General features: G+C 39.6%; 1 long non-coding RNA gene and 1 other non-coding gene across 2 annotated transcripts in view; one reads left to right on the top strand and one right to left on the bottom strand.

Annotated features, from left to right (window-relative positions):
* Window positions 1-3,390: 3,390 nt before the first annotated feature.
* The window catches only part of LOC145518736 (uncharacterized), a 208,489-nt gene continuing 195,552 nt past the window's right edge, over window positions 3,391-16,327 (bottom strand). The window contains exons 6-7 of the long non-coding RNA XR_014063237.1: window positions 14,786-14,914; window positions 3,391-3,833 (exon numbers count right to left, since the gene is read on the bottom strand). This is a non-coding gene — a long non-coding RNA (uncharacterized LOC145518736). The remainder of the gene's footprint in view (window positions 3,834-14,785; window positions 14,915-16,327) is intronic.
* Window positions 10,532-10,603, top strand: TRNAW-CCA (transfer RNA tryptophan (anticodon CCA)). Its single transcript has one exon. It is a non-coding gene; the product is annotated as a tRNA-Trp (tRNA).

Genomic DNA, 16,327 nt, shown 5'->3' with positions numbered 1-16,327 from the left:
CAGGAATCCATCATCTCTTTTTCGTGGGAATGAAAACCTGTGGAACTCTATAGGGACTTAACTGTCCCCTTTCCAGTATCATCTCCCAAGAACTTAAGCAAACCCAAGCCAATATTCCAGCCATCCTCATCTATCCAGTTACAAATGTGCCCATACTTCCACATCTCCATACATGTGGTTCTCCCTATTCTCAACTTCCATCCCACCTTTCTTGATGCATGAAGTCCCATACTTCTGTGATATCTAATTCCATGGTTGCCTCCCTGGTAACATCTTCCATGCTTGTTTCTCCCTCTCACCAGAAGAGTCTCTCACTGCATGCGTGTGTGTGCACACACACACACACACACCAAGCCCATGCTTGGAGCACAGTGTGGGAGCCTTGGTGACCCTTTAGTCTACTGTAGTATTTTTGGGTATTCATTCCTCTCTGGGTCCTGTCAGACTATGGGTTACTCAAGGGCAGAAGTTTATATCTGAATTCCTAGAATCTCACACAGCACACATTCAATACCAAATTTATATCTATTGAATAAGTAAATGAATGAATGTCAAGACTACATAGCTCTTTAAATGAAGGGTTGAAAAGATCGTGAAAGAAAATTAACCCAGGGAAATGTTCCCTAAGAATGACACAGCCTGTGTTCCAGAGGACTCGGGTGCTTGCTGAGTACTCAGCCTAGACAACTCTGAAAGGGATAATGTTCCAGGCACCTCTCCTGAGTTCCCTCATCAGCAGTGGCCCCTCCTGTGGTCACTCCGTTCCACAGCCACCTTTACTGCTTAGTTTCCTTCTTCACACTCTTCTGAAGGGAAAGAGGGCAGCCATTTTGCCAGCCCTATCACTGAATTTGCTGGTTCAGTGAGCAATTCTAAGTAAACTGCAGCCTAGAAAGTAGAGGAGACAAGATGGAGTGTTTTCCTTCCTGCATCTTCAGAGACAAGCATGGTCCCTGTTCTTGCCAGAGCAGAAGAGAACACTGGGAAGAAACGACTCATCTTTGTGGGGTGATTCAGCCCCACCTCAGAGTATGCCTCTCCGACCAAGAGCTTCCTATGTGACACGTGTCAACGGTCACTGAGCCTCACACAGCAGAGCCGAGTTACATACTAAGGGCATTTCAGTGTGCAAAGTGTCTGGAAGAGAGTTTGAAGCAAGAGTATTTGCAGACACTCGAACAGTTAAAATAACATCCCTTCTTTTATCTTTTTCTTCACCTACTTCTGAACCAGCAGCTGACATGGGGAATGGGATGTTGGGGGAAGTGGGGTAAGCTGGATGTGAAGGAAGAATGTTTAGACTTAAACTTTCAGACCTGTCCTCCAGAGTCAGATGGCCAATTGCTCTGGCCTGTTTTCTGCCTTTGTGAGGAACTAAAGGAAAAACCTGAAAAGTGCAGAAAACTTTTACAACATCAACTGAAGTAAGTAAACTCCATTCCTCTAGAAATTCACTGGCTTTAAGTATGAATGAGGGACTGTGCCTAGAGGAATTTAATCTTTCTTAAACCTATTTATTTACAAAATCTATCATATCAGTATATCACTGAGGTTGATACAGTTCAATTTATTTTTTTAAAACATATTTATAAATGTATAGAATGTTATGATTGGATTTTGCTCTAGTTCAGTGCTTTTAACAGATTTTTGCAAATGAATAATAGTTTTCTTTCATTTCAGTTGAGGTACTGATATAGGATGCCATTGCAGTATATCAATATAGAAAAGACATTTTTAGAGTCACCTATTGTCATCATCATTTTGAAAAAGAATGACTATTTTAGCACCAAGTATTAGGACTGATATAACCTTAGAAAGAACAGGAGATCCATCATCCTATAGTGTCACAGGTATATATACTAGAATTATCTTATTTTTATTAGTCCCTCTTCTCCAGGGAACTGTTCATGGAGACATTTGTTGCATTGTAAATGAGGAAACTGAGGCTCAGAAAGTCCATTTAACACATGGTTTATTAAAGTTCAACTCTGTATAAGGCTCCACTTGGGGCAGTGCACGCATTCAGAATCTTGTAAGGTGTCGCAACCACACTGGGGTTTACGATGATGTTGGAGAAATGACCTGTGTAAAAACAACTTTACAGTAAGATGTTCTACATACCTGAAGCTCTGCTCCCTAGCAAGCTCAGCTACCAGAACATAGTGAGCAGGTAGTTTGAGCTTAAACTCATGACCTAAGCTTACAATGTGATCTATAAGCACTTTCTTGGAGCCTCATTTTAGAAGAAATCTAAAAGTCTTGGCACCCTGATATACTAGCTGCCCCCAGTAGATGAAAAGAATAAATCAGAAGAGATATTTGAGCCTGCCAGGAAGACCTCTGGAGACAAGATACAATTTGACAGCGATGAAATGTTGACAACAACGATAGTTGTCAACAAGGAGGATATAAAATCTATTGAAATTAACACAAGGCACTGGATGAAAAAGCCGAGTCTGGGGCTACTTAGCATATTAGCAATAAACTCAACATATAAACAGAGCCTGGTGGTGCCTCACAGGATGATAACCGATCGTGACTTGTAGAGCCTTATCAGGCAGTCAGCCCACTTGGTAGCCAAAGGAACAATGTATTGTCTGGGGGTCCTTAAAAACACCCATTTTCTAAAATATTTACTCTTGTGGAACATTTCCTTCCACAGCCATGTCTAATAATAGAGGTGGTCCTGGAGTGAAAAGCATTTCTTTTGCAGGGACAATAAAGAGGTCAAAAGGGGTATGAGATCTTCCTTCCAAGATACTCAGTATTCTCCTCATACAAGTGTGGGGAACCACTGTCTCTGTTTAGTGTCCTTTGTGCCGAGGTGATGAGCATGTGTGTGCACGTGTGTGTGTTCGTCTTCCATACAGTTATCTGCTTTTTCCCTCTAAAAAAACCCCACACTGGTATTTTCCTTTTCTTGGTGCTCTGGGAATGAAGAACCTGTTTTTCCCCTCAGGTGGAAGTATCTCTAAGTTTTTCTGCCCTATCTTTGTTTCTGCTCTACTTTGATGAATGATAAAATTTTAAAAAGGCTGATCTGCCTGCTGCTATTAGAAAAAAATTACAGGTATGCCACACTTGTATCCATAACTACAACATGGGCAGTAAACCTGCACTAGTCATTGAACACTCATTGTTCAATGTTTCATTGAACAAATCTCATTGTTTTGTTCATTTTGATGCCTGAGCTTGACGAAGTGGCTTTTGATTCCTAAGGGGTGGGGGAGTGACAGGAAGAGGCGGCCTTGTAGATGAAAGCCCTTTCAAGCACAAGAATGCTGAGCGGTGAGGAAGGAGGAAAAAAAGGCAGCCGGCTTGAGATTTTTAAAACGTATTTTGCCAAGGAGCCAGTGTGATGCAAATAGCATACCAGAGCATACACGTGTACACTTTTTCCAGAGACATTTACTTCAAATACTCACCACAGATGGTCTCTAATCAAGAACAGTCAGGCCAGCCCCTGCTGGTGAGGACATGACTTCCTTTGGGAGCAGAAGGTTTCTCTGCAAAGCAGGCTCCAAATCATAAACATCTGAGAGAACCTGCATCCAGAGAAGCTGCTGCCACCACCTTCATGATGACCCTCCCAGTCCCCCAAACCTCGGCCCTACAAGTGCTGTCCTGTAGTTCTGGCAACAGATCATGCCTCTGAAAGGGCCAGCCGCCACTCCAGCTCCATGGGCCATCCTCACAGACCTGCTGTGCTGGGCGAGCTGTGTCTGCAGAGCCTACAGTCAGCAGGCAACACATTTTCTAGGAGGTCCAGCTTCTGGAGAATTACCCATTTATGACTGAGAAATCAGATGGGTTCTTATAACTCGTAAAAAGTACTGACAAGAGAGGAGATGATACAAACAAGCTCATTTACAAAACAGAAATAGACTCACAGACATAGTGAGTAAATTTATCATTACCAAAGCAGAAAGGGTAGCAGGGATAAATTAGGAGACTAGGATTAACGTATACACACTACTGTATAGAAAACAGGTAACCAACAAAGACTTGCTGTATAGCACAGGAAACTATACTTGATATCTTGTAGTAATCTAAAAGTTATCAATTTTCTATGGTTATCTATTTTCTACTTGATAGAAAACAGATAACCAACAAAGTCTTACTGTATAGCACAGGGAGCAATATCTTGTAATAATCTATAAGGGCACATAATCTTAAAAATTATATACATATATCTTAACACATATATATGGAATCTAGAAAAATGCTACTGATGAACTTAGTAGAGAATGGACTTGTGGACACAGTGGGGGATGGTGAGAGTGGGACAAACTGAGAAAATAACATTGACGTATAAACGCTATAACGTGTACAATAGATAGTAGGAAGTTGCTAAATAACACAGGAAGCCCAGCCTGGTGTTCTCTGATGACCTAGAGGAGTGGGAATGGAGGGAGGGGAGGGAGACTTAGGAGGGAGGGAATATATATATATTTAATTATGACTGATTCATGTTGTGTCTGTGTGTGTATGCATATGGCTGAAACCTAAACAATGTTGTACAGCAATTTTCCACCGATTAAAAATAAATAATTTTTTAAAAAAGAAAAATATATACATATATATATGTATAGATAGATAGGTATATACATTGCTGATGTTGTTAGCATTCCGGATTTTGGCCATTGTAACAGGTGTGTAATGTTATTTCATTATTATTTTAATTTTGCATTTCTCTGATGGCATATAATGTCAGCATCATTCATATACCTCTTTGCCATTTGTATATCTTCTTTGGTGAAATATCTGTTAAAGTCTTTGGCCCATTTTTCATCAGGTTGTTGTTTTCTTACTGTTTTAAGAGTTCTTTGTATATTTTGAATAACAGTTCTTTATCACATATGTCTTCTGCAAATATTTTCTCCCAGTCTACGGTTTCTCATCTAATTTTCTTGATATTGTTTTGTGTTTTACATTTCAGTCTCTGATCCATTTTGAGTTAATTTTTTTGATAGATATAAGGTCTATGTCTAGATTAATTTTTCTATATGATATCCAATTCTGTTTTTTTTAAGGTGTATATTTTGTTCATCATGGTTTTTGGTATACATTTTTATTTCTCAAAGATTAAATAAGAATATTATTTATCTCAGTTAATGAGGTTTTTTTTTGCTGACTGCTTAAATTTTGCACTGAGGTATCAATAACGTCAGACATGCAGATGGTACCATACTTTTGGTAGAAAGTGAAGAGGAACTAAAGAGCCTCTTAATGAAAGTGCAAGAGGAGAGTGAAAAAGCTGGCTTAAAACTGAACATCCAAAAAACTAAGATCATGGCATCCGGTACCATCACTTCATGGCAAATAGATGGGAAAACAATGGAAACAGTAACAGACTTTATTTTCTTGGGCTTCAAAATCACTGCAGATGATGACTGCAGCCATGAAATTAAGAGGCACTTGCTCCTTGGAAGAAAAAGCTATGACAGTAACCTATGACCAACCCAGACAGCATATTAAAAAGCAGAGACATTACTTTGCCAACAAAGGTCCATCTAGTCAAAGCTATGTTTTTCCAGTAGTCATGTAAGGATGTGAGAGTTGGACCATAAAGAAAGCTGCGTGCCAAAGAATTGATGTTTTTGAACTGTAGTGTTGGAGAAGACTCTTGAGAGTCCCTTGGACTGCAAGGAGATCAAATCAGTCAATCCTAAAGGAAATCAGTCCTGAATATTCATTGGAAGGACTGATACTGAAGCTGAAACTCCAATACTTTGGCCACCTGATGTGAAGAACTAACTCCTTGGAAAAGACCCTGATGCTGGGAAGATTGAAGGCAGGAGGAGAAGGGGACAACAGAGGACGAGATGGTTGGATAACATCACTGACTCAATGGACATGAGTTTGAGCAAGCTTTAGGAGTTGGTGATGAACAGGGAAGCTTGGTGTGCTGCAGTCCATGGGGTTGCAAAGAGTCAGACCTAACTGAGCAACTGAACTAACTGAAGTGCCCTATTCTTGTCCTGTGTCCGGATTGAGTGAGCACAATTATCTCTTATTATAAAATCCTATCACATACTAAATACAGGGTAGCAAAAACAGCACTAGTCTTTGAGTAAGAGGCCCAGTTTTGTGAATTTAAGCAAGTCATAACTGAATCCCCCTTTCCTCACCTGAAAAATGTAGACCGAACATTGCAAAGACCAAACAAGGCCAAATGAGATACTGGGTCTGAAAGTGCTTGGAAAATGTAAAGCAGTATATATTAAAGCGTTAAGTATTCTTATATACAGGAGATGCTATACTTCCTATGATACCGTGTGTGTGCATGTGAACACTTGATAAAGCACTGATTGGTAAAATCAGCCAATTCCATCTTTTTCAAAGTAGCAGAAAGATTTGCATGCTCTGATACTAGAGCTTTCTCACCTATGTTTGGTGCAAAGGGATTAAAAGTTGGAGGGAAATTTTCACCAAGAAGTCAAGGACCAAGGCAAGATGGCCTGTTTGCTGCAGAGGACAATTATATGAGAAACAAGCTATTGAGTTTCTGAGGGGATTGGAGAGACCTCCTGAAACAGCACTGGCAATGCTAAAATTGGGAAAGTCCTGAACAAGTTGGGAGACAAATCAATCATTCTAAAAGCATGATGCCATCATTAGAAAGAACTTGGGTACCAAACATTCCTCTCTTAGCTGAGATATACCTGTTGACTTTGGGCAAGTCACTTAACTTCAGATCCTTGGTTCCTCAGAGTATAAAACTGGGAACTTGGACCTATATTCACCTAAACAGCATATATACAAAGCATGTGCTCTCATTGGGATCTGTGAGAAATGCCCTACCTCACTGAATCCTCTCAACAACTCCATGATAAAAGTAGTATTATTTTTCCCCACTGACAGATGAGAACACAGAGAATTAAGAGAGGTCAGGATTCAAGTCACACCAAGTAAATCAGCATATCATAGCCATGATGGGTACCACCTTTTGAGCTGAGGCTCAGTTCCCAGCACTACCACATGCTGGTTCTGTCACCCTGGGTAAATCCCTTAGCTTCTGGGCTTCAGCAATAAGGGCACTTCTTCATTTGCAAGAGTTTGAAAACAGTACCAGGCACAAGTTAAAGGATATACAAGTGTTTGTTAAATAAATAAAAAGAGACATCCATGCTCCTAAATGCTACAGATCTCTTCCAGCTCTTACTAGGCTAAGATTTTGTGAATGGCCATGTCCTCTTATTTTCTCCCCTCTGTACAAAGGTGGAAAACTGCTAAATGCAGAGCATTTTTGCTATAATGAAGGGCTAATAGTCTGACCTCATTTCCAAACCACATTCTCGAAGAAAACACTGCTGATTTTCATGGAGTGTCTGTGTGATTGAGGATCTTTGAAATCACTCCTGGGCATCTTTAAAAAAGAAAAGAAATCAGCCCAACATTTGTGTTGCGCCTGGACATTAAATCTGAAGACCTTTGCCAATCTGTAAGTCATTCGGAACCTTTAACATCCCTTAAGTTTAGAGTTTCTTTGTTGTGATTATATGAAGAGTTTTCAGCTCTTCAACCACCAAGAAAAAGCTATCATCTTTCATCTTTCAGTGATTTCTTTGGAGGCATTTTTTCCCACTGTGTTTCTCACCATTGTTTAACTATAACATCTAAGATAAAGGATCTGATTTTTATTTCTTATATTTATGCAGAAATTGCCAGATATCTTGTAAAATTAGCTGTTGGGCTAGTTCACATTTGCTAGTTTCTGTGTATTATATATCAGCATATTGCAGTTCATTCCATAATGTTTTACAGAGTATATACTCTGCACTAGTTGCATTTATTTAGTAATTTTCTTTGGAACAGTCAAAGCAGTCTCTAGGATAGGAACACTGAGTCTCCTAATTGGCCATTCAGAGGAAAAGAAGAAAGTCAAACAAACTCAAATTTCCATCCAACAATTTACAAAGAAGTCTGAGAAGCTGATACCATGATTCACAAGAGACAGTCAAGTTGGCTAAGTCCAGTGCATCAGTAGGATCAGCTCTCAAGACTCCTTGCCAGCTACAATCAGACATTGGCACAAGGCAGATGTCCTCATTTTGCTTAGAAGTCTCTTCTTCCATCTTGATTTGGCAAACCAACCTGAATTGCAGTGGCTTATCCAGATCTATGTACAGTTTTAAAGACTGATGCTGTTAGAAGTTTTTATTCCTACCAGTGACTGGATCATACCTTTCCCTTGCTATAGGAGGAAGAGTGATGAGCCATCACTCCTCCAGTTCCGTGGCCCAATCTAATTTCAGCGATAGTAGCTGACAATGTAATACTCATTCAGCAGCTGATTATAATTAAAAATATCAGAATAATTAAAGTCCTCAGCTTGACAAGCAGAGCCATAACTTTGCCTTCAGACATTCCTCTCTAATTAGTTAATTAATCCTAATGCAAATTATAAGCAATAATTAGTCAGCCAAGCTTGACATAAAAGTCTGCTGACTTACAGCTAAAAGGCTTTCTGGTTGCTGCTTTGTAGTTTCTAAAGGTGTCCACTCATGGTTTCTGTATCCATCCTACTTCGAACTTTCTGCCGATACATAGATACTCAAAGCAATTTGAGTTGGAGAAAACCACAGCTATAAAACCTGTATTACCACAGGCATTTTTCAGTTTGACATAATAAATTGCATGCTCAGTATCTGTACTGAATATCAATATGGGGTATATCCTATTTGGAAAAAAAATAGAATGAGAAGGTGGCAAGGAGGTGGGGACGTTTTGACCCAAAGCCTGGTTTGTGATCTGTTTCACATTCATTTTTACTAGATCACTGGTGTGCTTTTTAGCATGTGCCAAGAAGTTAAGTCATAATGAAGCATATCCGAAATTTGATATCCCTGTAATAGAAAAGCTAATATTTGATCCAGATTTTCAGTGAATTTAATCAGATCCGGAATCTGTTAAGTGAGATAATTTGAATTATCTTCTGATAAATCTAAACCTGAATACTGTATTTACTACATATCTCAGCTACTAATGAACAAAATTTCCCTCCCTCAAAACTGAGAGAGGTACAATGTCATGATCTTATGGAACATCGGGTCAGTAATTTCTGGAAACCTCAGAAAATCAAATACTCTATCACTAGCTCTTCTAAATTTTGACAGTCCAGGGGCCAAAGGAGTCTGTCCTAATGGAGTAGAAGGCAGCCCCTGAAAAATGAAGTCAGAGTAACAACAAAGCTAAAGTTAAATCAACACAGAAACGTATCCCTCAAATGCTATCTTTGGCCATCACTCCATGGCTTGGAAGGAATATTTTAGGGAGTTCCCTGGGGTTCCAGTGGTTAGGACTCTGTGTTTCTACTGCAGGGGACACAGGTTCAATCCCTGGTTGGGGAATGAAGATCCCACAAACTATGTGGTGTGGCCAAAAAAAAAAGAACATTGATTGCAAAAATGGCATGAATTATTTCTTTCCCTGTATCTATGCCTCTTGCGATGTGATTCTGTAGCCCTTCCCATTAAGAGGTTAAATTTATTTCTCAACAGCTTGAATTCAGACTTGTCTTGTGACATGATTTGCCCGGAGGAATGAGGTAGAAGGGACGGGGTGACAGTTACAAGTCTAGGCCTCACGACGTCTCATATAGCTCTGCTTGCTCCTGAAACCCTGGCTCTCCCATGAGATAAGCTAAGCAAGCCTGCTGATGGATACAAAAGAGTGTGGAATGGAGACAAATAAACTCTCCCGGGGCCCTCTTAGACCAGCTGACTCCTTAGCTGATGGCAGATAAATGAGAAAGCCCAGCAGAGATCAACCAAGCCAACCTAGATGACAGAACCACCCAACTGCCCTATAAACTCAGGAGCTAAACAAATCATAATCAGAGTAAGTGACTAAATTTGCGGTATTCTGTCTCACAGCAACAGCTAGCTGACACAAATATGCACAGAACAACTTAGTCTGCATACCCTAAAGGAGTAGCAAAAAGGACCCTAACCTTTCCATATGCATAAAATCTCCGGATGTTCTTTATGTGTTGATAAATAGTCAGTTCTCCTCTTGCTTACTGGGGGAAAAGAAAAGGAACTAATACAGACTTTCATCTCTTTCTTATTTGCTCATTCTCTCCTACAACTTCTCTAGTTTCTTTCCTTCAGCCTAAAAAATTGAGGGCTCTCTCAGCCTAAACAGAACTCTTCCCATAATTCTATCAATGTATCCCACCTCCCAATTAAAACCATGACATTTCCCCCCAATAATTGATAAGTTTTTAAAGAGAAAGTCATTATAGTCTGGCTCCTACTGCTACCAATCTACTGAAACTACTTTCAATTTAGGGTTATAAATGACTATCTAACTGTCAAATTCAAGGATAATTCTCCTTTCAAACCTTTCCTTAATATAAAATTTTTAGTAAAGTATAGCATGTATATACACATACTTTAGAAATATATAAATACATATACAGATATATGTATGTGTATTAATATATTTGCACTTATATTTATTTATATATTTGTATTTATATGTAAATATATATAAATATGTAAATATATAAATGTACAAAATGACTTCCCTGGTGGCTCAGAGGTTAAAGCGTCTGCCTCCAATGCAGGAGACCCGGGTTCGATCCCTGGGTCGGGAAGATCCCCTGGAGAAGGAAATGGCAACCCACTCCAGTATTCTTGCCTGGAGAATCCTATGGACGGAGGAGCCTGGTAGGCTATAGTCCATGGGGTCGCAAAGAGTCGGACACGACTGAGCGACTTCACTCACTCACTCAAATACAAAGTATACAAATATACAATCTAGACTAATCTAACCTCTCAATCTCAACCCCAAATCCTTTTAGCCATGTAAAGTAATGTATTCACAGATCTCAGATACTTTGAAGGAGTTATTATTCTATTATATACCATGTAACCATTACCCTGTCACATCTGTCAACCATGGATAGCCACTATTCTAATTGCTAATCTCATAGATTGGGTCTACCTGTTTGAAATTTTATATAAGTAGAAAATATTTTTGTGTCTGGCTTCTTTTGGGCAACACTGTTTGTGAGATTTATCCATAATGCTTACTTTTATTACAATATCATATTCTAATGAATGAATATACTATAACTTACTTAACCATGCCACTGCTGATGAGCATCTGAATCATTTCCAGTTCTTGGCTATCACAAAGTGTTGCTATTAATAGCCAAGCATGTCTTTTGGATCACATACAAATGCACTTCTTTTTCATCATTAGTTGAAACAGTTTCCCAAAGTGTGTGCATCAAAATTCTAGCTATATCCCACCTTTCTAGCATTTGGCATTATTTGCCCTTTCACTGATCATCATTTTGATCACTCCAGTATTTGACATTTAAGATTTCTAGAAAATTTCTCCTTCTTTGGCTTCTAGAAATTCACTCTCTCCTAAGACTCTTCAATACCTCTCTGAATATCGCTTCTCACTTTGCATTGCTGGATTCTCCTCTCTTGAATAGCACCACCCACCTTTAATTTTTCCCTTTATTCCAGTCACATCCCTTAATCATTTTTCAATGTTATTGTCTAATTTCCATAATGGTGTAATACCAAGGTCCTTCACAATTTTTTAAAAAAAATTCTTGTTCCAATCCATCTGAAGCAAAAGATGGCTGTCCATCAACTCTATTTCTGCTTCTCATGCTATACATACACTGAAATATATTTACAAGCCTCCTCACAGTTAAAAGAAGCATTTGGCTGAGTCATAGAAAGCAGAATGTGAGCAGAAGTGATGGTTGAAATTTTCGAGCTTAATACCCACTTCTCAAAGCCCTCATGCTCCATCCTTCTTTTCTTTTTCCTGTTAGAAAATCTTAAATGCCTTATGTTGAAGAGGGTGGCATCAGAAGATGGAAGGGGACCGATTCACAAGTCTGGAATCAGGGCTTGAAAGAGAACCACCTGACATACACTGGGTATGATGTGAGTGGGAAAGAGACTTTCACAATGTTGGGCCACTGAGATTTGAGGGTTGTTTGTTATAGTGGCAAACCTAATGACAAACACAGAAACTGGTAGCTTGAAGAGGGATGCTGCAACAACAAATATCTCAGATATATAATATATAAGGCAAAGAAACAGATATAGCAGACTATTGATCTATATTGTACAGTAGTAAGCTGTTTTGGTAACACTGATCCATGAAATAATACGAGAAGGAGAATACTTATTATGGACTGCCAACCCTATGTGAGGTAACTGGACGAAAACAGTGATAGTGATAGTGTGTATTGGCTGCTGTTGACTAGATTCTACAAGGTATTTCAAGAAAGAGATGAGCTCATGAGAAATCTGGCTGTGAAGAAATAGAGAACAAAATTCAAGATTTTAAAGCTTCAGAAAAACTGACTTTTTCTAGATCCCAAGAAGTACAAAAGTAAGATTGATAATGCTTTTGACTAAGGCTCCTTGATATACAGCCTTGAGCAAAGGGTTGGCCTTCCCACCGAAAGCCATACTTTCAAAGTAACCAGCATCAAATTGAAAGAAAAAGATGTATGAGAGTAAAGCAAATAAATGTCTTTGGGAATGATGTCCAGACAAGAAATTTGGGTATGATTTCTGGAATCACGGATCTGATTAGGAACAAACAGATCAGAAGTCTATCAAGTTTTTAAGGAACTACATTCCCAAAGAAACTCCTAACTTAGATCTTAAAAGTATCTCCCTGCTCAAGATTTAACATGATCCTTTTACTGCCCTCTCCCAATAAAGTATGCACGGCCCCAAGGAGGGAAGACTCTACACCACTTACTGCTTCAGATATGAACAAGGAAGATAATAAACATGGAAGATAATAAACAAGACAAAACTCCCCTAGAGCACAGGACCATGGGGGAAAATGTAAAGAAGTTCCTTCCAGAGATCTCACTGATTAACTTCTCCCCCTTTGAGGGGAAAAACTCCCAGGATCCCCAGTGCTGTTACAGACCCAGGACTACCGTACCTCTCCCTTTCCTGAAGCGTAGTTTGCTGTAGTCACACTGACGCACCTCCCAGATCCCATGGCAGAACTGAAGGGTTAAATTCCCCAGCTCCTGGAAGTATAAATCCAATTCTCAGACAGCACATTTCGATAACTGTTTCAGCTATAGCTGAGAGTTGCCTCACACTTGGTGCAAGAGCATGCCCCTATCCAGAGGTATCCAAATCCAGCAGCTGGTCAACCTAGGGTATAGGGGTCCAGGCCCTTCATCCTAACTTAGGGTGCTTCTGCAGAGCCACCCTACCTTCATCATGGGATTGGCTGAGGACTGTGCTTTCTTCCTTTCCCCTCTACATGTAGGCTCCAAAAGCACTTCCTAGGTAAATTGCTAATAGTAATCCCTATCTTAGAGTCTGCTTCTTGGAGAGATAGCCTGTGACAGACCCTATATTCCAATTAACCTGTCCCTTCTGCTCCATTTTACATTAAATGGAGATGGTGTTTGGATAATTTGCCTTTGTGGTTCTTGAATCATCATATCATAACCAGATGTCTAGAAGCTGGATGTGAAGATAGATGCAGTAGCTGATGGGACTTTGGACAGGAGGGATTAAATGGATTCCTGTTGACCAAAGGGCATGTTATGGCCAAAAATGCCAGTATTCGCCCATATGTATGGTTCCATTGAAAGGGGAGTAAAGGTTCCTAAAGGAATGTGACCAATTCTAAATTCTTTTGAGAGACAGTTTTGCTATTACCACAATATTTACTTTAAAAATGCAACTTTCTTTTGTGGCACCACCTATCAGCATTTCCTTAATCAATAAATTCAGTAAGTCAGTAATTTAACTGTTGCTTGTCTGCATGTCTTCACTGTCGCTTTCGCTGAGGTAAGGGCTAGAGGGACTGGTGTCCATTAAAGAAATAGTCACAGATGAGAAAAGGAATTTTGGGCCTTTCCATTTCAAAGAGTGGATCTGACTGTGAAAGTGATGATCCCTCCCTGCAAAAACAGAAAATGTGCCCCTTACATCTATGTGACCATAACGACCACTGAAGCCCAAATCTAAAGTGAGAGAAATCAGTCCAGTAAGAATCTCCATCTTCAGGTCAGATGACATTTCCTCTAGTACAAATTCACAATTTGTTAAATAATTAACCACTCCTTAGAGGTTCCTGCTTCCCATTTCTCCCTGCAGCATGCATTTATTCTTATCAGCCTCCTCATCCACTACTATTTATTAAGTGGCCACATTTGCATGGCACCGTACCTGCGATTTTCCATTTCTCTCCAAGGATGATTCCCTGGTTTAGAAGTTTTAATGGCTGCTCCTTTGAAAATGTCTTAAGAGGGTTTTGACTGTAATTCCTTTTCTCCTAGCTCTTATTTAATAGGTACCAATGCCAATCTTTTGCCTGGGGTATTGGGCTAGGGAGAGGAAGATTCATTAACCATGGTGAGTTACGGATTTCAATGCCCTGGCTACTTCATTTCTCATATCCAAGTAGATCATTTCCTCCCTAGTCTTCCTAAGCCCAAGGATGCATATATTGTAAGTAGCCTTAATCTGCTTCATTAGGATATTTTTTTTAAACTTTATAAGAATGATACCACCAATATTACCATATTACTTCTGGTGATGTGCAAGGCAGTATAATCTTACATTCATACTAGCTGACAGTATTAGTAGTGATTTAGGTGTGGTCGTAAGAGTAGGAAAACTATACAAATTTAAAGCTTGGAGATATCGAAATTAATCTCTTTTTCAGATATAGATCCAAGGGGGTGAAGTTCCTTGTTTAAGGTTACTCAATAGAGACAAGTGCCCCAAAAAGGCAAATCTTACATCTCCAGACTTACAGCTTGTATGCTCCCACATTTCACCCTTCTGAGTATTAAAGCAGAGTGCTTCTGATAGCAAGAAAGGCTTCAAGGTATTCAAGAGTCAGAAACAGATAGTGGCACCATCCGTAGCTGTCACAGAGCACACTATAAAAGACAACATGTATGATTAGTTCACCCTGGTACATTTCACTGGACAATTCTTCCTCTTTATTTTCAATGAATAATCTTACTTGGGCTTATGCCTTGCAATATTAACAGAAGATTTCTCCCTATGAGACCAGCCGTATCTCTTCCTCAGGGACCAGTGTCTTACAAGCCCCACAGTATTCTCCAGCTTTCAGTACCAACTAAACTCTTCTTAAGAAGGAGGGTTGTACCTATATCTGTGAAAAATAAAAACTGCTTTGGTTCCAGGACTTCTGCTTAGATCTGGCCCTGATGATAACTATAAAATATGTGCAGTTTATTTTTTTATCTCTCTCTGGCACACTGGTTGTCAAACAGAATGATCTTGCCTCCTCTTCCTAAGAGATATTTGACAACATCTAGAGGCATTCTCTGTGGTCCCAGTTGAGAGGTGTTATTGGTATCTAAAAGGTAAAGGCAAGAACACTGCTAAGTATCATAAAGTGCACAGAACAGCCCCTCCAGCAAAGACTATCCGGTCTAAAGACATACACGTGTTCAGGCTGAAGACCCTGGCTTCGAGGATTCTCACCCCTCCCAGAATCCCAGTGACCCACCATTCTTTGGGAACTAGCCTCTTTCTAGATCTCCTCTCATAATAGAGGACTTGAGAAGAACACAGAGGAAAAGAACTCTGGAGTACAAGTGAGGTTTCCTAGCTTCATAAATTTCCAAATATATGGTCTTCTACAAAGTAGGAGGAATAAATTTCTTATTATTTCATTGGTATAAAAATAATAGAGTAAGATAGTGTCTATTAAAATGCTTCATAAACTCTAAGGTGCTACACAAATACCTGGCATTGTCATGGCAAGAAGTAATTAACAAGAAAGGGATGAATTTCTCCTTGTGGGATATCAGATACCATGATAGCAGGTACTTCTGGTTAGATGCTAGTCCACCATCCCTCTAATTCCACAGTGGAAGTACAAATGCTTCACCAATGTTCAACACCAGTACTGTCTTCGCTGTTTTTGTATCCTCTGTGTACATGAATAAGTGTTCTCAGAAGGCTGGGAAGTACACATTGATTCCCATTCGAGAAATGAGGCAACTGTGATTCAGAGCATTTATGTGATTTATCTAAGACGTTCAGCTAATAAACATAAGTACTGGATCTATGATTCAAACTCATGTCTTTATCGGTAGAAGATACCATGTTCTGCTCCCCAGATGCTGAGAGCTTCCTCTACTTCTGGGTGTGTGCTGGAAACCCACATCAAAACACCTGCATCCCCAGTCACAGGTCAGAAAATAACTGTACTCTGGAAAGGGGTGACAATGGCCATGAAACCCAACCAACTCAACCCCTCTCAGGTCAGTTCCAGCCAGCACATGCTGATGGTGTGAATGAACAACAGAAATGCCTAG

This window comes from Giraffa tippelskirchi, chromosome 8, assembly GCF_054371585.1.
Source record: "Giraffa tippelskirchi isolate mGirTip1 chromosome 8, T2T-mGirTip1v1.2.pri, whole genome shotgun sequence".
Lineage (NCBI taxonomy): Eukaryota > Metazoa > Chordata > Mammalia > Artiodactyla > Giraffidae > Giraffa > Giraffa tippelskirchi.
This window is presented reverse-complemented; position numbering and strand designations above follow the sequence as displayed.